Genomic DNA, 25,722 nt, shown 5'->3' on the forward strand with positions numbered 1-25,722 from the left:
CTTTTCCCACAAGCGGGGGAGGAAGAAATGTCTGCTGTACTGAAACTATCGAGGATTTTTTTTTAATCCAAAGAGGAAGAATTGGTTTAGATGTATTGTTTTCTCTGAATTTGTTCAAAAGCAGAACTCTGGGAAACAGAATATCTGGGAAATTCTCATTTTTGTAGAAATACTTTTAGACAAACATATTAGCTGATGGATGCATTTCACTGTGTTACAAATTATAATGAATTAAGAAGTGGATTAAGTGGCCCTTAGTCAAGCAGTCAAATATGACTGCCAGAATAATCATACCTGCCATCCTTTTGGAATTCTCTTTGTTATATTATTGCATATCTCTTTTATCTCTGGGCTAATTTCTGTCTTTAGTATAATTAGATGCAGGTTTTTAATTTTTTTTTCCCCCGAGCATGAATGACTTATAGTCTGTTCTTCCTCAGATACTGAGTAGAGCACGTTCTTCCTGCTCCTGCAGAAAGGAGTTCTGTGCCACCAAATTCTAGTCACTCCTCTAATGCCAACAGGTTCTTGTGTCGATACTTCCCTTTTACACATTTAAAAGACCTTTAATGCTTTTTCCCTTTTTCTTAGTAGTCCTGAGGTTGTTGGTTTAAAGGTCAAGATAAGTGAGAGATACTCAAAGGAGGATATCTTGAAAGATTCTATATTTTTAAAAAAGAAAAGAATCTGAATGATATATGAGGATGAAAAGCTCTGAATTTAGGGTCTATACTTAGAAATTTATGCTCCTCATTAATATTTTAGGATTGTTAAATTTCATATCTGCAGTACTCTGAACAATCAAACATCATCCATGGAAGTGATGAGCAGATTGGAGTAATTTCAGTTGCATTTGGTGTTGACAGTCAGATTTTCAAGAAATAAGAAAAGACTGAATAAATCTCTTGAGTAATCGTTTGGTTTTTGGTTTCAGTCCAGAAGGTGACAAATATGATTAAATCTCAATTTATTCCCTTGCTGGAGCATTAGCTCAGTGCTGACTACGAGGCATGCTGAAGTTCTGCCATGTGAAAGTTCACTTCTTTGTGCCATACACCACAGGTTTTATGTGTAATCCATACAATTGTGTTTCCCCTCATTAAATTAATCACTTTTTGATTTTCTTCCATGCTTTGATATCTTCACCTGCATTGTAGGTGAAAATACTGGCATTGCTCTCGTCATCAAATTGTCACTTGTCTGGAATTCATACTTTACCACATGATGTTTTTTATTGTCAACTCTGTGCTATAGAAAATGAAAAGTATTCTGCTGAGGATTTTAGTTTTTATGCATGTTTTTCTTGAAAGATGCCCAGTAGTTTCAGCTTGGGAAAAGCAATAGAAAAGATGCTACCAGCTAAAATTAATCGTTTTACAAAAATAAAATTAAAATATCTTATTTAAACTGCTAACCTTTGGCAAGCATGTCTCTGGCCAAGTAGCACAAGAAGCAGCTAGCAGAACTGCTGGTCTTCTCATGTCTTATTTAGACTTTTTAAGTTACTTTTAACATCCGTTTTGTGATCCTCTCTAGTTTTTCTCTTGGAGATGATTTTTCTGTTTCTCTGACCTTTTTGATGATACCTTACCCTATTGCCTGGGACTACAACTCTGAATAATAAACTGTGGTAAAGGTAACGATGAAAATTGGCTCTGACTCATGCCAGAAGTAATTCACACCACTAGAACAGGTAAAGGAAGACAAGACAACCTTGTGAGGTGTCTTGAGGAGAATTCTGCGCCAGTGTTTTGCCCTGTGCTCCAATCTCACTGTGCAGTTGTTGAGCAGTGGTATTATGGTTGGGTCTAGACACCCCAAAGACTGCAGTGAACTCATTAAACCGCGCTCTGTGATGTATGTTTGTTTTCCCTTCATTTATAAACAGATATATAAACGTATATCTGCGTACACATTCATATACATTCCCTTTCCACTTTTTAAAAACAGATGGCATCAAAAGGAATTTAAGGGAATTACCCCTTGTCATTAAATGATCAAGGCAGTGAGAGCTTAGCAGAGCTCTTGGCGGCTGGAGTTATTCTGTCAGCATAGCGTCATTTTCTTCCTTATCTGCTGGAGAGGTCCGGGAGTAGTTGTGGCTACCCTTACATGGGTATGGATTGTGGGACAGGAGTCATGCGTGGCTTCTCCCGTCCCATTGCATGGTCTTATTGAGGGGGGTTACAGCTTTTCAGCTGTAAGCATTTCCTTAGCAATAGCAAACACTACGGCGCTTGCCATAATATGGCTAAGTGCCGTGCGCTAGCATCTGGCAAGTAGTTGCAAACATAAGCAGAGCAGTTGAGTCAGAGCACGGCATTTTCAAACAAGGCCCTACAGAGCTAAAGACAAATATTTACTGCTTGAGCTTAAGTCCATTGTCCGGAAAGAGGAGAAGACTCTTGAGATTTTATGTTCAGACTGGGCATAAGGTTGGCTAAGGAAAAAGCTAGAGTCTTAGTAAGTGTTACCGCAGATGGCTCTTGTTTGCAAGCCTGAAATGCATTTTACTTCCTCTGTTTCAGTGTATACTGGCTAATATTTTCATGCTTTGTTGTGGTTGCCAAACACAAGGTGTTATCTATGCAGCTCCCCGGGTTATTATAACTGGGAAAGGGTAGTGCTCCTTAGAGCTCACCTACTGCTGGAAGGTGATGACATTAATGGGACAGTTAAAGTAAATACTGTTTAAATATTGGAAAATAAACATGTGCTGAAGATGTAGACAGCTGAAGTATAAGAGATGCAGCCTGTGATTTTTTTTTTTTTAAGACAAACTTACTAAACATGGACCTGCAGTACAGACAGAATGCTATAAAATCCAGTTTGATAAAAGCAACTGTAGCTTTATAGCACAAATGTTAAAAAGAGAGAGCCACAATTGTCCATCTGGCTTGGCCACTTTCTGCAGTCTGCTTAATCACAGATGCCAGCCAGAGAGTTTTGTGTCTGGGGAGTCAGGAGCTCAGGACTGGGAAGAGGGCAGGCACTGCTAGAGGAGGTTCTGCCTCTTCTGAGGCTGTCTCTGAGTATGGGGGCTCCCTTCAAACAAAATGCCGCTTCATGTCCAGCTAGGAAAACTTGAACGGATTGTTAGTAGTTTAAAAATATGAGAGGACTACAAGGCACTTATTTATTTCTTTTTTTACATTAATCTGAGGTTTAAAACAACTATTAGTTTTGACAAATGTGATTATGTGTGCTTAAATCACAGCTCCATCCAACCTTCTTTTTCCATACACAAAAGGGGTAAGGAGCAGTAGAAGTAATATGAAAATATAAATTACCTAAGCCTCTCTGTAAGGTTGAACACACACTTAAGATTGCTTCAATTCAGCAAACACTTGAGCAGGCAATTAAGTCTTAATGGTTTTAATGGAGCTAAAGTGTATTCTTAAGTGAAAACCACAGAGCCTTTTTTTCTTTTTTTTTTTTTTTTTTTTTTTTTTTTTAAACTGGATTTAGGCTTTAGCTACAGACAAGGAAATGAAAAGAACCCATTCTAATATTTCACTACTTTTATGCTCCTACAAAGGTATTTTTTTCTAGTTCAACATCTGTATGGTATTTTCATTGTAGAGTTTAAAGAAAAAGATAATTTTAAATATGTTAAATTAACTCTTTTTTAATTTTCCTGGTGTATATTTTACGTCACATTCCTGATCATGATTCTGGAATTGTGTACTAATATTTAATTATGCATTTTTATTTTATGATCTGTTAAATTGGAAGCAATAAATTAATTTTTGGCAGTATTTGTTTGAATAGTGATTAGTCGTTTGTCCAAATTCATAATAAAAATGAGTTAGAAATTTCCAAACATAAAAAATTAAGTTCCTCTATTTAACATCCATGAAAAGTCTTCATGTGGTATGTTAGAATGATGAGTAGAGAAAGTGATACTATACATACATATATTGAAATAACTTGTTTGTATATGTTCATTTGATAAAGCATGTTATAGTGCTTTAAAGCATTTGTTAGGTTTTCAAATATAACAGGGGTTATTAATGTTTATGAGTTATTTGCATAAATAGAGATTGAAAGATGATTTGGTATAGCTGAGTGGTAGGACTTCATCTGCTAAGAGGTTCTACAGGTTGTAAGGTATTAGAATGAGAAATAATTTTACACTGATGATTTCTTAGAATCATAGAATCATCTAGGTTGGAAAAGGCCATCAAGATCACCAAGTCCAACCATCAACCTGGCCTACTGTGTCACATCACTAAACCATGTCCCTAAGTGCCATGTCCATGCATCTCTTAAATACCTCCAAGGATGGGGACTCTACCACTTCCCTGGGCAGCCTGTTCCAATGCTTTGCCACCTTCTCCATGAAGAAATTCTTCCTAAAGTCCAATCTAAACCTCCCCTGGTGGACTCTTTCCTCACATCCTACCACTTGTCACCTGAGAAAAGAGACTGGCACTCTCCTCAGTGCAACCTCCTTTCAGGTAGTTGTAGAGATTTATCATTTCTCCCCTCAGCTTCCTTTTCTCCACACTGAACAGCCCCAGTTCCTCAGTTGCTCATCATAACTCTTGTTTTCTAGTCCCTTCACCAGCTTTGTTGCTCTTCTCTACACACACTCGAGCAACTCAATATTCTTGGCTGTAATCAAGTGGGGAGTGTTTTATTTTGATTTGAGAACCTTAAACACTTCCTCAATTTATATTTTTAGCAATGAAGGGTGATGGGATAATTTGTACCTGAATTACATGCAAAGCTACAAAAAAAAAACCTTTGCTTTCTACCCCAGTGGTTTCTGATTCTCTCTGCTAATTACAATATGAGTGTGTCGTTTAGTTCATGTGCCTTTCCCACATTGTACTTACTTATATATGATAGTTAGGTAACCGTATAACAATGAAGAGCATGGCATATCTCAGTGGTGGTGTAACACTTTAATGTATACATTAGTCATGTTTAAATTCATCTTTCAGGGAAATTAAGCATCATATCTGAACTTGCATAAATTTATTCCAGCTTCCCAATAGGAAGGCTCTGTCTTGCATTTTTGTATGAATAATGAAATTTCAAGGTATCATGTAGGACACTCATCTAGGGAATCCATTAAAATCAGCACCTCTTTCATCTTTAAACAAGCTTGAACATCTTAAGTATGCTTAGTAAGTAGAACAAGGCCTATAAGAGGCTCAGCTCTACCATTTTTTGATCCATTATGTTGGCTAAAAATGGACATACTGAGCGGTGTCAGTTCTAATATAAACCCTTCATAATCTTTTTTTATATATCTTTACATTTTGATTGTGAATCCTTGCTGAATAATTCAGTCTTTTCTCTCTCTCTCTCTTTTTTTTTTTTTTTTTTTTTTTTTTTTTAAAAAAATTAATTGTGAAAAGAAGCCCAATTGCAAACATCTTCTTCAGCTGGAGGTTAGTGAAGATTGATGTGAGCAGTACATTAACTATTTTGGGTTTCCTAGAATCATCCGCTGTAGCTTTCCCTTGTGGTAGAGCAGTGGACCAAAACTTGCCTTAGTTCCTTGCTTTCTGTTAATGTGTTTTGGAATAATCTCTGACTACTCTTCAGGCACCTTCACAGACACCTTCAGTCAGTTGGAATTTCATTTTGTCCCCATGCTTTATGCTTTTGTATCCGTTTTGGTCTTTGCATTCTTTCTTAGCAAGCTGTGATAGTTTCTCTTTCCAGTACTTTGATGTATTCAGAAAGGCACATGGTTTGGTCAAGATCTATTAATCTTTTGATCTTCCACAAAAGAAAACCTTATATTTGTCCCCATAATATTGGCTTTTCTTACCTCCTAATTCTCATTAACTCCTTTACTTTTAGATAATTTTCCAAGATCTTATTTACACTTTCTCTGAGTTTCTTGAAATGTACTTTGTTATATTCCACTATATTTACTTTGCAGTTATACTTCCTTCTCGTATTATAACCATTTCCCTTTTCAATTATTGTCAAGGTTCTCATTTTTTCTACTCAGGCAGTTTGATCTGAAATACGTAAAATTAATTTCCTGTTGCTTTCCAACTATTTTGTAAACAAACAAACAAAAAAGGATAGATGATTGAAATGAATTTGTGAAATATGATTGATAAAAATAAGCTATATTTCAGTCAGATATAGACTAGCAGAATAGTTACAAGACTGTCTCTTAAAATGAAATTTCATGTAGGTATAGGTGATTTAAAACATAAAAAGAATAGGGAAACTATTACAACCATTTTTTTCCAAGGCTAACAGAAGCTTTCAGTTTCTAAAGGCAATCTTTCCTTTACTATTTCAGTTCTTAATAGGTCTTTCAAATAGGGGTGATATTTCATAACTGATGAATGATAGATGTTCTAAACCTGATTTAAGAAAAATGTAGCGGAATGGTACACAAAGTTTTCAAAAAAAAAAAGGAAAAAAAGTCTAGACAAATTGAAATGCATCACAGGCTAATAGAGGACTATATGAGTAAGAAGGACAATAAAGTTAATTTATCAGAACTCAATAAAGTATTTGATATAATGCCACATGGGAAAATATTTGTTAAATAATGAGATTGGTTTAGTTGAAAAAAACAGGTTTAATGGAAGGCAATAGCATGTTGAGTTCTTGTTGCCAAATGTCTAACTTTTACAGCTTTCCTTCATGTAACTTCTTGCCTAGTCCAAGGGAAGAGTTACTCCTTTCCTCTCAGATGCATTGTCTGTGTGAAAACATTTTTGTAGAGCAGAAGCCTTCCCAAATTGAGAACAAACAATCCAGTTCCTTCTGTCTTTTCTCAAGAGCTCTTTTCTTGGCCTCTATTAATTTACTGCCACATTTGCCCATGATGTTTGCGTCACTTTTCAATCCTTTGCAAAAGAAATTGACTCTAAGAGTTCCTGCTTCTTAGCTTTCTATGTTTCCAGAATATACTCATGTGTTCATTTTCTAGGTAGAAAGGTTAGGCTACCTCTGCAGTGGTAAAGGAAGCAGTAAATGAATTTCCAGTTCCTGGAAATGTTGCTGGGTATTGGAATGCACTCATTTAACTTATTACATTGTTCGTAGTGTCACTGAATCATAGAACAGCATGGGTTGAAAGGGGCCGTTGCAGGTCATTTAGACCAACCCCATCCTCAGGGAAGGTCCAACTAGAGCACGTTGCTCATGGCATTGTTCAGCTGAATTTGAATGTCTCCCAACAGTGGAGATACCACAAATTCTCTGACCAATCTGTGGCACAATGAGGAATTCTTTCTTTATACCAAATCTTAATTTCCTGCTTGTAGCAACTTCTGCCTGTTACATCTTTTCCTTTCAATGTGCACTTCTGAGATGAGTCTGGCTCAGTTATCTTTATGTCCTTTCAGTAGGTTGTTGAAGAAAGCAATAAGATCTTCACCTCAGCCCTTTCTTTTCCAGGCTGACCAAGCTGATTCCTTAGTCTTTGCTTTCATCTCCTGTGCTCCAGCACATTGAGCATCTGCTGGACTTGCCCCAGTATGTACCTGTCTTTTTTGTCCTGGGTAGTCCAGATGTAGATATCACACTCCAGATGTCTCCAATAGAGGCTCACCAGTGCCTCTTGTAACACTCCAGCTGATACAACACACTACATGGTTGATTGCCTTTCCCACAAAGGCACATTTCTGAGTTCTCTTCACCTTGAGGATCTTCAGATCCGTTCTGGAAAGCTTCTTTTTATCCAGTAGGCCCCCAGCCTGTTGCAGGAGGTTAATCTATCCCAGATATAAGACTTTACAATTGTCTTTGATGAAATTCATAATGTTCCATCTGGCCCATTTCCTCAGCCTACTCTTCAGTGTATCAAACACTCCCACCATCTTGATATCATCCAGGGACTTGCTAAAGGTATGCTTTGTCTTATCATCCATGTCATACATTAAACACTATTGGTGCCAGTATCATTCCTTGATGGTAACCAGCTGCAGTTGGACTTCGTGATGCTTATCACAACTTTTTGAGCCCAAAGGTCCAGTCAATTTTCTGCTCAATTTATCATGTTCCTTGCCAAACTATATCCTGGCAATTTGTCTGTCCCACTGTGAGATCATGTTGAAGGCCTTGCTAAAATCAAGATAATTGGTAGCCATTGCTCTCCCTCAGTGCAGCGAGCCCGTCATCTTGTCACAGAAGGCAAGCAAGTTGGTCAGTAAGTGTACTAAGTTGACCATAGTAAATCGATGCTGGCTCTTACCAGTCACCTTGTCCTTCCTGTACTGGAAAGGTCTTCCAGGAGGATTTGCTCTAAAGCCTTCCCAAAAGTTGAGGTTGGGCTCATTTGCCTACAGCTCCACATATCCTACTTCTGGGGAAGCCTGCTTTGAAAATAGGTGTCACGTGCCTTTTTGTAGTCATCAAGACTCAGGAACTTTTCTCAATATCCAAAACATTTCAAAAATACTAGAGGTCAACATTGGGATGGTATTGGCAAGCTCCCTTACCAGCTTTGGATGTATCAGATCTGGTTGATTGGACTTGTATACCCAATTGGGTTAAATATTGCCCAACTTAATTTTCTTGTAATGTAGGTAGTGCTTCACTCCCTTCGGACTCTGATAGCTGGCTTAAAGATTTGAGGAGCTTGATGGCAAACCTTGCTGGTAAAGACTGAAACAATCATAGGATATAGAATCATAGAATCATAGAATATCCCAAGTTGGAAGGGACCCATAAGGATCATCTAGTCCAACTCTTAGAAGAAAGCACTGAGTATCTCACTTATTCATGTCCTTGGTCACTAGTTTCACTGTCCCATTGAGTAACAGCGTGCTCTTTAGACTTCCTTTTGCCACCATTGTATTTGTAAAGGCCTTTCTTGTTGTCTTTCACTTCCTTGACTAATTTTAAGTTTACTCGAACTTTGGTTTCCTTAACTCCATCCCTGTGTGGTTGGACAATGTATTTGTATTATTCCTTCTTCCACTGATCATTTCGAACTTCGTTGGTCATCCATGCTGGCCTTTTATCATAGAATCATGGAATGGTTTAGGTTCAAAGGAACCTTAAAGACCATCTAATTACAACTCCCCTGCCGTAGGCAGGGACACCTTCCACTAGACCATGTTGCTCAAAGCCCCATCCAACCTGGCCTTGAACACTTCCAGGGATGGGGCATCCACAGCTTCTCTGGGCAACCTGTTCCAGGACCTCACCACCCTCTGAGTGAAGAATTTCCTACTAACCTTTAATCTGAATCTCCCCTCTTGTAGTTTAAAACCATTACTCCTTGTCCTATCACTACACTCTCTGACAAAGAGTCCCTCCCCAACTTTTCTGTAGGCCCCCTTTAGGTACTGGAAGGCTGCAATGAGGTCTCCCCAGTGCCTTCTCTTTTCCAGGCTGAACAATCCCAACTCCCTCAGCCTGTCTTCACAGGAGAGGTTCTCTAGCCCTTTAATCATCCTCGTGGTCCTCCTCTGGACTCATTCTAGTACTTCTGTGTCCTTCTTGTGCTGGGGGCCCCAGAGCTGAACGCAGGGCTTCAGGTGGGGTCTCACAAGAGCAGAGCAGAGGGGAAGAATCACCTCCCTTGTCCTGCTAGCCACACTGCTTTTGATGCAGCCCAGGATACCCTTGGCTTTCTGGGCTACAAGCACACATTGCCAGCTCATGTTGAGCTTCTCATCAACCAACACACCCCCGTCCTTCTCCTCAGGGCTGCTGTCAATCCATTCTCCACCCAACCTGTGTTTGTGCTTGGGATTGCCCTGACTCAGATGCAGGATCTTGCACTTGGCCTTGTTGAACTCATGAGGTTTGCACATGCACACCTTTCCAGCCTGGCCAGGTCCCTCTGGGTGGCACCCTTTTCCTCCTGCATGTCGACTGCACCACACAGCTTGGTGTCATTATCATATTTGCTGAGGGTGCACTCAATTTCACTGTCCACGTCACTGACAAAGACGTTAAACAGTGGCGGTCCCAGTACTGTTACTGTTACAACACCACTTGTTACTGATCTTGACCTGGACATTGAGCTATTGACCACAACTCTTCGAGTGAGACCATGCAGCCAATTCCTTACCCACTGAGTAGTCTGTCTATCAAATCCAAATCCATGTCTCTCCAATGTAGAGACAAGGACATTATGCGGGTCTTGCTTGCTCAACTTTCTGCACATTACAACAGGCTGATTTCATATTTTGAAGAGGCAGTCTCTGAAGATCAACCAGTTCTCCTTGACTTGTTTGCTCTCCTACAGGATCCTGCTACCAGGTCTTTGAACAAGCTCATCTTTGCTCTCCTGAAGTCAAAGGCTCTAATTTTGCTGTTTGTCTTGCTGTCTTCTCTCAGAGCTTTGAGCTGCATAACCTCATAGTTCCTGCAGAGAAGGCTGTCACTGACTTTTGTATCTTCAACCAATTCTTTGCTTGTGAATAACAAGTTGGAAAGTTCGCTGGCATGATTTTTGCCTAAGCCACCTGCAGTCTCCCAAACAATTCCCCTCACAGTCTGAGAATTAAGAGTGATGCTGGAAGTGTTCCCAGTAGTTGGTTTCCATGCACCCACTGTTCTTAACATCAAGAGGTTTTACTGGAAGTGAGCATAGCATCATGGTTGTGGACCACTAGTAGGCATTAGTGACCTGAAGCGTTCCTGGGCATTTTTACTAGTGTGGATATAGCCGAGGAGTAGTCCTATAGGCCTGAAATGCAAACAATTGACTAAAACTGTGAAATACACCATACCAGTTAGTACCAATGAGAAGAGCACATCTCTTTGTTCTGCAAGAACAAACTTTCTTTAGCTCCAAGAAGAAAGATGTAGAACAAATGATTGAGAAATGTAATTGTTTCTGTGCGTGTGTACATGGTACTTCAAGCACAGTCATCCAGCCCTGACCTGGGAAAGCTGTAAATACAGAGTCCCTTGCTAGTAAGAGACAAGTGGTCTGTCTGATATCCCAGTACCTCAGTTGCTCTACTGTTTTTTGTCACTCCCAAAGTCTTCCATTGGACTTCAGTTTGCTCTATGCTTGTTCTGCAAGAAAAGCCTAAAGAAGTTGTTGGTACTCTTTTAATATGTCTAAACTGGTCCATGAACACTTCCAAAGTCCCGCATCTAAACATGCTCTGGAAGCTTCCAGGGTCATCATATTTAGCCTTATGTCCTTCTCACCCCCCAGTTCCCCACTTTCTGCACACCACACCTGTCTCCATTTGGTTTTATAGAAAAGAAACTCTTAAATGCAGTTTGGGAGGATGCCATAATCTCCAGAGTTTACTCAATGCTCAGTTTTAAGCTTAATAAATAGATCTCCCATGACAGTTTAATTTAGGTGTGTATTATAGCCACAATACAACCATTGAAAAAAAAATCATCTCTGACAATACAATGAAAGGGAATTTATTTATAGTTTTATGATAGAAGAGTAAATGTGTTCTTGAATCCTAATACAATCAAAATGTGTCATCGTAACAAAAAAGAGAAATTATCCTGAGAAACACTTAAGAATTTAGTGTATGATGATATTTCATTGAAAGATTATGCACGGTGTTCTGGGTTAAACATTTTTTTTTAAACTGTTTGTAGTGTCTCTAGTGGATATTATAATTCCATTAACTCCTGTATATGATACTTCTTAAAACAGTAATATGGCACACTTTCTGTAAGTTTATTGAAACTACTTAGAAATTTTTTGCATAAGTAATGCTGAAGTTTAAATCTGTGTATTGATGTGGTTCTGTAGCTCCACCTCAGCCACGTCAGTGTGAAAGGAGGTGTCCTTCAGTGCTGTGGCTTGCACCGACCTGGAGCTCGTAAGCCAGGACTTGTGCAGAATGACCATCTCGGCACCAGTCAGCAGTGCTGGACAGAGATAACACCTGGATACTGTGTGTTATGTACATACTGGGCCATATTTGCTCCATTGCTGAAATAAATTATTTCTCATGCGTCCCAAAGTGCTGGAACATTCCAGGAGTCCTGTGGACTCAATAACTTCAGTTTCTTGCCAGCATGGTAGTGCTAGGCTGGCTTTGTGTAGCGCAAGCTGTGTGTCCCTGCACCATGCCCTCACTGTGCATATTGTCACAGCTTTTCTTTTATCTTTGTAATCCAAGAACACCATTACACTGCTAGTAGAAGGCTAGCTGCATTAACCACGTAGAAATACTGGTTTGCAGAAAACTAAAATTTCTTCTATGCAGAGGAATGAGATTTCCTGCAGCAGCTGATTCATGTCTGAATGATGGATCATCCACAACTCAAGGTGCATGTGAGGTTCATGAACTGTTTCTCTGTGTTTTACAACAGTTTCTTATGAGAATTTTTGCTTGTCGAAAACAGATTATCTTGTTACTCTTGTGCGTCATATGGATTTTCCCCTTGTTAAAACAGGTAGAACTGAAAATATTCTGAAAGGGGATGTAAAGACACGTCACAATTAAAGTCTGCAAATATTAACAGAAACTAGGCTTATCAGTCTAATGTTCAGTTGATCCTGGAGGATACAAAAACTTGCTGGATGAATAAGGGTGAGTCTTGAAAAGCCCCTTGAGAGCACCGAATTAAGCCAACTAAAACAAAAAAATTACCCATCTTATTTAATCTGAAAAGTAGATGGCTGATGGCTATCACTATAACCAACGAACTTTAACAGTGAAAGTCATCAACTTCCTGGATGTGGCAGTTTCACACTGATGGGCAGCTGAACTGCAGCACACCACTCTCACTCCCTCTCTCAAGGGAAGAGGGGGAGAAAATACAATGGGAAAAGGCTCAAGGGTCAAGATGAAGACAGGGCAAAACAGACTCAGCGTAAGGGAGATTCATGTAATTTATGGCCTATTACCACCTGCTCCACCGGGGGCTCCTCCACGGGCTGCAGCGTGGAGATCTGCTCCATGTGGGACCCGTGGGCTGCAGGGGGACAGCCTGCTCCACCAGGGGCCTCTCCACGGGCCGCAGGGGAACTTGTGCTGCGTGCCTGGAGCATCTCCTGCCCTCCTGCTGCACTCACCTTGGGGGCTGCAGGGCTGCTTCTCTCTCAGTTCTCACCCCTCTCTCCCAGCTGCTGTAGCACAGCAGATTTCCACTTTCTTCAATCTGCTCTCCCAGAGGCCCAACCAGTGTCGCTCATGGCTCGGCTCTGGCCAGCGCTGGGTCCCTTTTGGAGCCATCTGGAATTGGCTCTGATCTGACCTGGGGCAGCTGCTGGGCTTTGCTCACAGAGACCACCTCTGCTACCAAAACCTTGCCATGTAAACCCAGTACACCTAATCAATGACTTGCAATGTTACTATCAAAATTCAGACCAGTAATAGAGGCATGGAGGTGAAGAAGGAAAACACAGAACTTAAACTGCAACATTTTCTGAAGAATATAGGGGAAGATAAATTGAAGATAAGACAATAACTTTTAATATCTAGTAAAAGCTACAGAGCAGATAAACAATATTCTGTAGAAGAAGTAAGTGGCATGATGTGCCTCCAATGCAAGCTATGTATTCTTTTTGTTCTGCTTTCAGAATAGTATCTGGTAGAGAAGATTGCTATGATGAGGCTTATATATGGCTTTCATATAGCCATACTGTCTGATTCCTTTACTCTTCTTGATCTCAAATGCTGGGTGCAGTGAGTTGTTGGATCATGGGAAGGTTAACCATCAACCTCTAGCACATTGGATTCTGAAGAGAACAATGGGCTCCAAGTGCCTACAGTACAATTAATTTATCTTGAAGATGCTGATTCCTCCCTTTTAATGGTGAAAACAAGAGTTGGAATAATTATTTTATGCTCAGAAAGGGACATATTATTATGTAAGTCTATAGAGGAGCAATGGCACATGTTTTCTGCTGCATGCTCCATCATCCTGGTCCTGTCACTGTCCAGACTGAAGACCTGTCTGGAGCATGCTGTGGTTGCCTTCCAGCTGGCACAATCATTTTCTTTTCCTGGAAACTCGAAGATGTTGAAGCAAAATTTGAATAAAATGATGCTTTCTTGGGTCATGTTCTGATATGGAGTTAGAATCTCAGTGGAATGCACGTCTAGGAAGTGGGAAGAGATCTAAGGCTGTATCTACACTAAAAAATGAAGTGTGCTGGGGCCACTGAAGTGAATTGGCACTGAACAGTCCATTAGCATTTATTAAATGGTCATGTTACCAAAACAGGATGGCAGTGTTCAGACTATCTAATGGAAATTTTCTATGGCCTGGGTTAACTCCTGAGTACTGTGGGAATATTTGGGAGTGCTAGTTGGCTGAGTCCAAACGCATACCAGGGGGTCTATGCTAACAAATTAGCCATACAGACTGAGTTCTACTACCCAGGAACATTCCCTGGCACTTACTCATTTATTAGTACAGACATAGCCTAAGAACTCTAGTCCTTGAACAGGAGCCCTTCATGTGAGATGCTGTCCAGACACCTAAGAAAACATTGTGCCTTTGTGATCAACACGTTTACAAAGGAGACTCAAAAATATAAATTTCATTGTGATATCCAGCACCTATTGATTCTGTTTGCAGGTGTTTTGTGACACTCCGGAGTGTTTGCAAAAGGTTGGAAAAGGCACACTGGGTCCTGAAAGAAAAACGTGGAGAGAACAGATGCCCAAGAATAACCCTAATAAAGCTCTTGTGTTTCCAAAACAAATAGTAAACCTTGCATATCCCAGGAAACATGTCTAGTTGCATGACAAGATTTTGTTTCTCCATATATTCCCGAAGACAAGCATGAAACAGAACAAAGAGGAGGAAAGAATGCTCTGGTGGTATTGATGGACTTGATAGGAGAGGGAAGCAAAAAAGCCTGAGGTGTTAAAGTCATTATGAATGTATAATGTTCCCAAAATCACAAATTTTTTAAATCTACAGTTGTTAAATTATACGTTAACATACTTTATGAAAAGTAGAACCTAAAAAACTAGTTGGAAAACTGCAGTTTGAAATTAAAGAAAATTTAAAAAAAAACAGGATGAGAATATTTCATAAAGTATTTGAAAACCTCTTCTACGGGGCTTGAAAGAGGGTATTAGATGGCTTCTCATAGTGGAGGTAATAGGGTAGTGGTAGAACATGATTATTTTAAATGTTAACAAAAGATAGACAAATTGATTGTTTCATTGACAAAATTTTTTCTCTTGCTGATTTGTGTTAGCTATCGGATTTTAACTTTTGTTCCAAGAAGTCACTTGGAATTTGTCTGCTGTCTTTGCCTCCTGTGGAAATCTAGTGAAATACATGCCAGTAAGGCATTTCAAATCAGTAAAACTGTTAAAGCTCCAGTTATCTATGAGCATTTATAATTGAATGGCAGAGTTGAAGTCTAGCATGCAAAAAGGCAATATGCAGAATTTTTCTAAATTTACACAGATTAAATTATATTTTACATAGTGCAGCAAAGCAGAATGCATCTGTTTTGTGAGATTTGTAATTCTGATCATAGCAAGTCAAACAGTGAAATTCCATCCTCAACAGACTGAGCAGCAAAACTTTGGATGGTGTGAGAGTTTTATTCCCCCACCCCCCTTATTTTTATTTTTTTTTCACCTTGATGTTCTAACACAGTGTGGTAACTAAAGTAAGATGGCCGCTTATTTTAATAGTGATTTGTCTCTTCCTAACAGATAGTATTACTTGATATCATCACAGGACTTTTCAGGCCCTTTTTGACCATTAAAGGTCCAGAGCAGTTCCCACACAAGTCAGTAACACTTGGATCTGATCCAGAGATGTTTGGCTTTATCTAGCTTCTGCTTACATGGTACAAATGCAGCTGCCTGGGGGTTTTTCACAGCATTATTTGACCTTTTGCCAGAGCTTAGGCTGAATATCAGAAAACTATGCTCTTAAGAGGGCATTTGTTCATATTTGAACCTCTGGGATCCATGCTTTAAATCTAATTTCTGATACAACTTCAAGCGTAATTCTCTGTATCTTACTTTATAGACAGATGTCCAATTTGAAAAATGAGTATACTTCGGGTTCCAGAGGCAATGTTACTATAGTCAGAGTGATTTAAGAACATTAGCAAAGATCAAGTGTGTAGATCTTTTTGGACCAATTATTATAGACCTGAGTAGGAGTATGAAAAAGTCTTTGATCATCTCAGGTAACTTTAGTGATGTAGATCTGGTATCGACATCTTAACTAGGCATGCTTAGCCCATTTTATAATTGGTGGAGATAAACAGGCACTTCTAATAAGCAATTCAGTGTAGATATTTACTTGGGGCATTGAATCATGCTGTGGAAGGGCTTATTTCTGTCCATCAACTGTGGTGAAGGTTTGGGGTGCCTCACTCGGCTGCAGATGTCTGCATTGTGTGCGTCTATATTTAGTCAGATCAATCCCATCTGATTGTATCACACATAATGGGTATGATTAGACATTATCTTATTTTCCAAGTCAGTTCTGGTGTCAACATGAGTAAATATTCAGTCTTCATTCCATTAAAAGTCATCAGATTATTTTCTCCTGTGCTGGTGTTTAATTTTATTGAGGAAAACTGCACCGTACAGACACAGAGTATATTTCTTATTAGGGGATTTTTCGTGCAGCTGAAGTTAGAAGGCTTGAGTGTAGTAACATAGACTGCACACAACAGGAAACAGCATGTTTGACAGTGGATTTCCCTCCAGATCTCTTTAGTAGTAGAAGCATGAATGAGTCACTGTTCTGAGTCATTTCTGAGAGGATTTGGAGATGCCTGCTGCATTCTGCTCGGGTGTGTTGAAGTCTGAGGACCAGTATGAGGACCAAAGGCTAATTTGGTTCTTTCAGGTGGAGTCGCTGCCATCCATACTGTCCCTCAAAAATTCTGCAACTGTTCAAAACAATGTGAGTAAAGATTAGTTTGATAAATGCTATTAAGGACATGTAACAAAGAAAATTAAGTCAGAGGTGGTAAGGAACTTGTTCTTTGGGTTGTAATAGAAAAAAAATGAAGCATTAATTTAGAAATAAAATTTATGAGTTTGTGGACTTAATCATAACAAGCTCTGTTTAATCAAACTTGAATTTGATTATGTATTCAGATGTTTTTCCCAGATTATTGCCCAGTGTCTGGGCTTTAGTGTCAGGGACCAATGCAGTACTTGTTCCCTAGACAGCAGCTTTACGCCCTGATTCTTGCAGGCCCTGCTAACACAAATGCATACGCATTGCTTTCTTGTGCATCTCCCCCATCTAGAACTGAAAAGGTTTTAAAGAAATGAAGTAGAATTCATTGTTGAACAGAATTTTCCTATGACCTAAAATGTGTTTATGTGATAGTTTTAGCAAGGAGTCTTTCTCACAAAATGAGTGAATTTTATTTAGTTATGCATAGTATTTCCATATAACTTTCATCATGTCATTGCCTTCAGTGTGCATTAAATCAATATGAGTTTTGATTCTGGTGTAGTGACCAAAGGGATTTCAGTGCACGCAGTGGTAACTGAACATGTCTGCCTCATGCAAAAAGCGGTGGCTGCCCACCACAAAAGCGATTTCAGAAAAAAACCTGTATAATAATAAAGGAAATAGAACATGAAAAGTGGTGTTTTATAAAGTATAGGAGCCTTATTACTTTTTTACCAGGGACAGCACTTAGTACATGCTTCTTTAATCCTAGCAAAACAGGCGATTTAGGAACATTATTTAGCTTCTGGCAACGTTCAGCAAAAAGCTGCTCTAGACATAGCAATGCCTACTGCCACATAGATGTAAGGGGTTACATTTTTCCTCTGATTTGTTTCATGATATTAATTATTCAATCTGTAATAGTTTTGCTTTTGCAAAGCCTGAAGAAAAGTACACTGTTGCTCAGGGTTCTGGTGACACAATGACACTGTTTCCAGAAGTGAAAGCAGGCAAAATTTAATCTCATTATGTCCGATACCAAGTATGAGATGCTAACACAAGACTTATTTTTCCTTTTAAGGTACAAAAATAGTAATTTGGAAACAAGCTTGTGACCTTGAAGATGGGAATTTCAATGTATCCCTTTGACCCCAAGCAAACCATTTAAAACATTTTTAGGCTTTGCATTCATGGGCCTGCAGAGAATTCCAAGTTAATTTTCAGGTTTTGCTCCATGCCTGCAATCTCTAAAATTTCATTTCATTCTCTTTCATTTCCTCACTAATGAACTTCAGGATGAAAAAGGAGTTCCCCAAGAAAATAAGCTGCTTCATCCTTTATCTTCACTTCCTTTGGTCCTATACAAAAGATGTTAACACCGATGGGAATTTTTCCTTTGTTGCCTGCAGATTTTGGATTTGAGTTGCTACTGCTTAAAGGGAAGCAGAATCAGATTAGCTTGTTACTCTTTTGACAGAAACATAGTTATCTAACAGATAAAAAGCCTAATGGATTATGGACATCCAGGTCACTTTCAAGTAGTGATATCTACAAGTTTTTTTCTGACAATTTACTTACTTTTTTTATTCTTCTGAAAGACTAATAGAGCAGGGAGGTCAGCTTGAGGGTGTCCAGTGTTTTTGTGGAAGTGTTAGCAGGTAAAAGAAACTTTTCCTGGGTTCAAGGTAATGTGACTTTTGGGAACCCAACATGTTCAGGCTGTTTCCCTGTGTGTTGTAGATGTAGCCCATGATTTCTTGGGGAAACAATTACAGAAATCCTTCACTGTGTGCTATTTCACCTACTATTTTGTGCTGCACCCAGCAGAGAGACCCAGAAGGGTAGCAATACAGATGTAAGTGAGCTGGCGTAATACTTTTATACAAGAGCGGGGACTGAAATTTCAAACAGGAGCTGTATATTCATTCATTTTATTGCAGTCCATTCATCCAGAGGGATTCCTGCATGCCTGTGCAACATGGCTACTGGAGAGTGGCATTTCAAAGATGTACAGATGTGTAAATCTTGCATTATTCTGAAGCAAATTTAGGAATTCAAGGATATAAAAGAATATAGAATATAGAATATAAAATATTTTTTATTTTTTTTTCTTTGTAACTCTGTGGCTGTTTGGTGGTATAGTGTGAGAATTCCCAGTGTTCTGAATATGCAGGTGTGAGGAGTTTGGACAGGGAACTTTCACCAGCATTGAAATTCAGTGAAATGCTTTGTAGGGCATAAGAATTCACAAAGGAACACAAGAAACATGAGGTCTAAACAGAACAGACCAGGGTGTTTTTCTTTCTTTCTTTCTTTCTTTTTTTTTTCTTTTCTTTTTTTTTTTTTTGTTTCTCTTTGTTGAAAAATGTTGATTTGGTGATGCAAAACGAGAATAGGGACGTGCAGCTGGAGAGGGCCAGGCACTGTGCTCTCCTGGAGTGTGTATGATCCAAATTCAGGCCATCTGACACCAATGGATTTTAGTTTTGCAGAGAAACATCCAAGATCATATACTGCTTCAGGAAACTGTGTTTGTATTCTTGAGTAATTTCCTGACCTGAGGTCCTGGTTGTTAACTTTTCCTTGAATTTTCTCATGCTCTCCCCTATTTAAAGAACATTTTTCCACTTTGGCTCAACTGACTGCCATCTTGTCATTTTTTAAGTGCTTTAAATAATCCAGGTGCCAGCATGAGATGTATGTTTATAAGTCAGATTTCTTACATTATTTTCCTTCTTGTCAGCAGTGTTTCCTGATACATCTGTGGAATGATAACACAACCCTTTTAGGTCATTCAACCAATTTTTTTGGGCCAGTCCAGCAAGTCCTACTCAGAAGACTCTGACTTCATTCAAAGTTTTTTCTTTCTCTAGGAAAAACTCTCCAATCAAGACTTAATGTTACTGATCTTGTTTCAGTGATATTTTTCGATATTTGATATTATTTATTTTCATATTTTATTTCAAATTTAAAGTACTTTAGAAATATTTTTCCTTCCCTGACTTATTTTATTGTTTGTTTCTACTTTTTGTTGTTGTTGTTTTTTGTTTTGTAATTTAAATAATTCAGATCAAAATCTGAAAAATTATGCCTTAGGGGCAACAGAAATGAAAGGAGACGTAGTCTCTGTCTTGGGATTGTTTTTCTCCTCTCGTTTATTTGTAATACGGTTAGCATCCTTTCAAGAAGTTCATTATTGCTATTGTCAAGCTGTCTTCATTGCTCTAGCAATTACTTGTAAGCAACAACTTCAACACAGGTACAGTGTACATGAAAAGTTATGCAGAAGAACACTGAAGAGTTAGACCATGTTAAACATTGTTATGGTTGATGATACAGAGAAAGGGAATGTAACGTACTAAATGTATCTTCTCCCTGCTACAGCAATGAAAACACATTGATTTTCTTGGAAAAGCTGAGGTTGACACAGAATATAAGCATACCTTTCTTATTACTGACATTTCTATAGAGTGAAATAAACACCAAAGAAACACAACAAATTCAATTAAAGTCCCTGGCCTGAACTTCAGAAAGTTTATAGGACTCACAGTTATAGGCTGATGTAGAAAAGATAAATAGAAGGAACAAAGAGTACAACTTGTACATGAAGGCTTGAGAACAAGGTCCCTACATTTTGTATTTGTAAGTAATTCTGCAACACTGTGCTGTTCTCCATAGAAAATACGGAGTTAATCGGAACGAAGGTAAAATTCAATGAATTTTTATGAGGAATACTGAGTATTCATTTCTTTGTGTCTATTACTTCCATTGTTTCAACTTTATTTCATCCTTTCCTTTTATTCAGTTTTGAAGTTATTTTTATTTTGCTCTTAATTCTTAATTCTTCTTAATTCTTTAACTATTTGTGGAAATTTTCTCATAATGGACAATAGAAGTCTCTGCTTTTTTGCATGTTTCTTCTCAGACTGTCTCATAATGCCTGCCTTTCTTTCCCAGTAATCTATTCCACTATTATTCTGAGAAAGAGAAAACACAATATCCAAATCATGCAGACCCTAAAAAAAAAAAACAAAAAACAAGAGCTGATTTCATCCATCTTATTTTTAACTTCTGTTAATGCCAGGAACTGCACAGCTTTAAGGGAGCACAAAATGTGCTTGAGTAAGAAATGAGTTTATTCTGAAACTAAAGGTTGCATTAAATGAATCTATCCACTGTTTTGGATAGCTGAAGTAGTTTTTGTACAGTGAACTTGGCCCAGATGCTTCATATCACTATTACTTATTTATAGGTAAAATGTAAAGTGTTAGAGAAAAGAAAAAGCTCATTCTTTGCTTACGGGAATTCTTTATTTAGGTCACATAAAAAGAAGGAAATGGGAAATTTTATACAATATACATGAAATGTGGATAAGGAAATGTAGTTCTGACTGTGTTTCCAAAGATACGACTCCACATTCAAGCTGCAATGAAATTTGTAGCAAGTTAAGGAGAGGGTAGCACACCAAACGCTAGCTTCTTTCAACTAAATTCAGCAAAGCTTTTGGTGATCTGGATTGCTTTTTCTACTTCCACAAACAGAATCATTCGATAGTTATTTTTTCCTTTCTGTATTAAGTACTCCAGTGCTTTCACTTTGGTATTCTGAGTAGAGATCATTCTCTGAGTAATGATATTGCTTGTCTTGTGTGTGGAGATACCAGACATTTCTATAGAAAGGTTTTCTTTTGGGCAACATGCAGTTGGTATATGACAAGATTTTGATTTTTGGCATAATAAACTAAAGTTTCGACTTTGGGATGGTTTGCTTTCTCTGCTTGCTGCCAGGATGGGGAATTTAGATGGATCTGGGCAAGTAAATAGCTTAAATAATGTAGAATGAGTCAACTAATTTGGTTAGATATCTACTCAAAGTTGTCCAATGCATTAGCTTAATATTCTTTATCAGTGGGGAAATGAAGCGCTGCACAAATTCCTAGAATAAAAAATCAGAATTTTTTTTCCCATTCTCTCTTAGTGGAATTACACTTTATTATTTAACCATGTCAGACTGCCTCCCATCCATTGGTTTTGTAGAGTAAGGAAGTTGAACCAATGAAAGATTCACAGATTCACAGAACTGTAGGGGTTGGAAGGGACCTCAAGAGATCATCGGGTCCGACCCCCCTGCCAAAGCAGGTTCCTTGGAGCAGGCTGCCCAGGTATGCGTCCAGACGGGCCTTGAATATCTCCAGAGAAGGAGACTCCACAACCTCCCTGGGCAGTCTGTCCCAGTGCTCCATCACCCTCGCTGTGAAGAAGTTCTTTCGCATGTTGGTGTGGAATTTCCTGTGATCCATTTTGTGGCCATTGCCCCTTTGTCCTGTCCCTACAAACCACTGAAAAGAGGTTGGCCAAATCCGTCTGTCTCCCGCACTTCAGGTATTTATAAACATTGATAAGATCCCCTCTCAGTCTTCTTTTCTCAAGGCTGAACAGACTCATGTCTCTCAGCCTTTCCTCATAGGGAAGATGCTCCAGGCCTCGTATCATCTTTGTGGCCCTCCACTGGACTCTTTCCAGGAGATCCCTCTCTTTTTTGTACCGGGGAGCCAAGAACTGGACACAGTACTCCAGGTGAGGCCTGACCAGGGCAGAGTAGAGGGGGAGGATCACCTCCCTTGACCTGCTGGCCATGCTCCTTTTAATGCACGCCAGGATCCCATTGGCCTTCTTGGCCACCAGGGCACACTGCTGGCTCATGGCCAACCTGAAAAGGCCAACCAAAGCCAAAGCTCTGTGCTCAGCAGGTCTGCCTCTCTGGCTTCTGCTCAAGCCACGTCTTCTGAGGGGAGAGGTCTGGACCTGTGGCACCCCTCTCCTTAACGGAACCTTTCTAAATATTTAAGACCATGTTTGGTGAGAGCTTCTATGAACATAATCGCATTACTTCATCCCAGTCTGTTACATTATTTGTTCAATTGTGGATTTTTTTCACCATTCTTGGCCCAAAGCATAAGTTCACATCTTTATTTATTCCTGAAAGATCAAAATTAATGTAGATTTTAGGTGGACTTATTATTTGTATTGTGAGACAGCTTTTCAGTATATTATAGAAAGAAATTCCCTAAGCTGAACAAAGCTGGAGATAAACAGGAATTTAGTTGTTCTCAAACACAGTTTAACCTTGTCACAACCTGAAGTACCTCAGAGAGCCTTTTGCTTGCACAGGTGACGTTGAAATAATTCTTTTCAGTCTCCATATGCATATTTCATCCCTATATAAGCTGGGTGTTCACAAAGTATGTTCATGATGATGATAGGTAAACTTGGGAAGATCCAACTAAAGGCCTGTCATGTTCTGATTCCTCTGCATCACGTCATCTGTGAAAGCACAGTCAAAAAAAGCAAGAACACTTCATATTTTTCAAGGAGTGTAATAGGAGTGGATTTTTTATAAACTTAATTAGTTCTGAGCAATATTTAACTGCTTGAGGTGGTTACTAAACCTGATGAAGACTGATGTTTGTGGTTCTTTTTTTTTTTTATTTTAAATTTTTACTCTGCAGAGAAAGTAATGATTGGCTGTGCTCAATACAGTATTACCCATGTTATTATGTAAAACAAATGTTAGTTGGTCAAGATTACCTACTCTTTTAGTGGGCTTAGCAAAACTTGCTATAAAACGGCTGAATGCAAAGTTAGCACTCTTGGGAATAGAAGGTGAATCCAGACTCCATATGGCAAGTCCATCTAGGCATATACTTTCTGTTCCTTCTGTGTTACGTCCAGGTCTTGTATTTCAATGGCCATCTTTCATTCTGTTGCTGGTTTATTCAAAGGGAAAGAATGTGGAAGAGTAACTCTATACCACATATATTATATATAATTATGGTATTTCAATTTGATAAATTATTTGTTATATGAAAACTCTGAGCTTTCTGTGGATTGAGGAATCAGAGAATCCCTGAAAATAAATGATTTATCTATCAATAGCCAAGAGAGTTTGAAAACAAGAGAACAAGCCCTGTTAATTTTCTGAAGTTCTTTTTAAGTACCATAAAAATGTTGCATCAGATAAGTGATAGTCACTGGAGTATTTATATTTTCTGAAATCATTTGACAAGATTCTTTGCTGAAGATTATAAACTGTGGTAAAGTGTTGTTGAGTGTAAGATGAAACAGGATATTGGCTAATTCCCAGGAACCAAAGAACAGCCATAGATGGATCTTTTCATAATGGAAAGGGATAAGAATGGAGTAATCTAGCAGCCTATTCATGTGAGAAGAGAAATTCATTACACTGCTGGGCTTCTCCTTGTCTCAGAGGTGAAAGACAGTTGGAAGAGTGGTAACAGCACAGAGAGGAGATGCAAACAGTCTCCTGTGTCCTGAAAAAAAATCATACCATGTGCTTTGGGAAAATAAGCTTACCCTTTATATTTAAAGAATCAGAAATTAAATTGGTAGATGGGCTTTTTTTAACCCAAAATCCGATCAGGTCTGGATTGTCGTCTGATTTTAGGGATAAAACTTCTACATTTATTTCTTACAATTACAAGGCAAGGGATTTTGAGCCCTGATTTCCTGGGAAGGCAGTTGTCTATCTGCCGGAATCTGGTGTATCTCTTTGCACTTTGTGGATCTTCTCTGTGCATATTCCATGGGGAAGTTCAAACCAGGCTGCCCTTGCAGTATGTTCTAGCCTGGTTGCTTGGTATCAACATCTGTCTTTTAAGCTCAGACCATGTAAAGTACAGTCAATCTCTGTCCTAAACAGCTTGCATTTTACATATAACAAACAGAGAACCTAAAGGATTGGGAAGAATGACGGATCATTTTTCATTTTTTATGCTAGTATTTAAATTTTATTGTATATTAATATTTCCAGGCAATTTATAAATATCTGCTGGCAGATTTTCAGTATGGAGAAAGTAGGTGGAAATATTCTTTCTAAAGAATATTGATTTAAAAATGAATGAAGGAGGAGTTAAGAAGGTGCTTGGGGAGAAGCATTTAACAAATGAGGTTAATTATCACATATGTCAGTAAGCAGAGTTCAGTTTATCAGAATAAAACAAAGCAGAATGAACACAGACTATGATAAAAGGTAGAAAGGTACATTAAAATTAAATAGCAATATTAGCAAGATTATGGAGTTTCTCTGCTTTTAAAATGTCTTCTTGAATGTGGCAGCTTTACAAGCTGAAGTGAAATTAATCTTTAAACAAGCAGTTCCACTGTTATCAGAAGACCAATGCCTCAGGACCATAATAGGACATCTCTTCATATCCGAGGCATAACTTAAATATATACTTCCCCAGCATTGCTTGAATTTTCTGCACTTTCCCCCTTCCTTTTTTTTTTTTTTTTTTTGTCAACAGTATTCGACAAGGACTTTTTCTTGTCCTGCTGTGCAGTCTCTCACAGATCTGCCTGTTCTAGCAAACAAAGAGAACACTGTGTGAGCTAATGTTATTGAAGGCTGCTCAGTAAAGTTTGTCCATTATTTCACAGATTTAGGCAGTCTTTTGCAAGTTGCACCTACCTATAGTGTCCAGCTATGGTCATCTAGTGTCATGTCCCCTGCAGTTCCACAGCTGGCATTTTGCTGGAGCTTATAAATGCTTAACTGTACTCTCTCTTTGCCCATACTCTTTGCTTTGGACATATGAACCAGAGATCCCTGGTAGTGTTACTCCCCTGGCTGCAGACAGCCTGAAACTACAAGAAATATGAACTGCCCAGTTATTCCAAATTAGATACTTGAGTTTTCCGGCCTTTTTTCCAAGGTCACGCAGTCCCACCAGCATTAAGCCTTACAAGTAGTAGAGCTATTAAATGGGATTGAAATGGGATTAAATGTACCTCACTGAAATCTCATGTGGTTGAATCTTTTATTTATTTATTTATTTATTTTTCTTTATTTATTTATTCTTTATTTATTCTTCTTATTTATTCTTATTATTTATTCTTCTTATTTATTCTTATTTTCTTTATTTATTTT

General features: G+C 38.6%; 1 protein-coding gene across 2 annotated transcripts in view; it reads left to right on the top strand.

Moving 5' to 3' along the window:
• The window catches only part of TRPC6 (transient receptor potential cation channel subfamily C member 6), a 97,743-nt gene that overhangs the window by 16,784 nt on the left and 55,237 nt on the right, over positions 1-25,722 (top strand). The gene's annotated exons all lie outside the window — the stretch shown is intronic.

This window comes from Cygnus olor, chromosome 1, assembly GCF_009769625.2.
Source record: "Cygnus olor isolate bCygOlo1 chromosome 1, bCygOlo1.pri.v2, whole genome shotgun sequence".
Lineage (NCBI taxonomy): Eukaryota > Metazoa > Chordata > Aves > Anseriformes > Anatidae > Cygnus > Cygnus olor.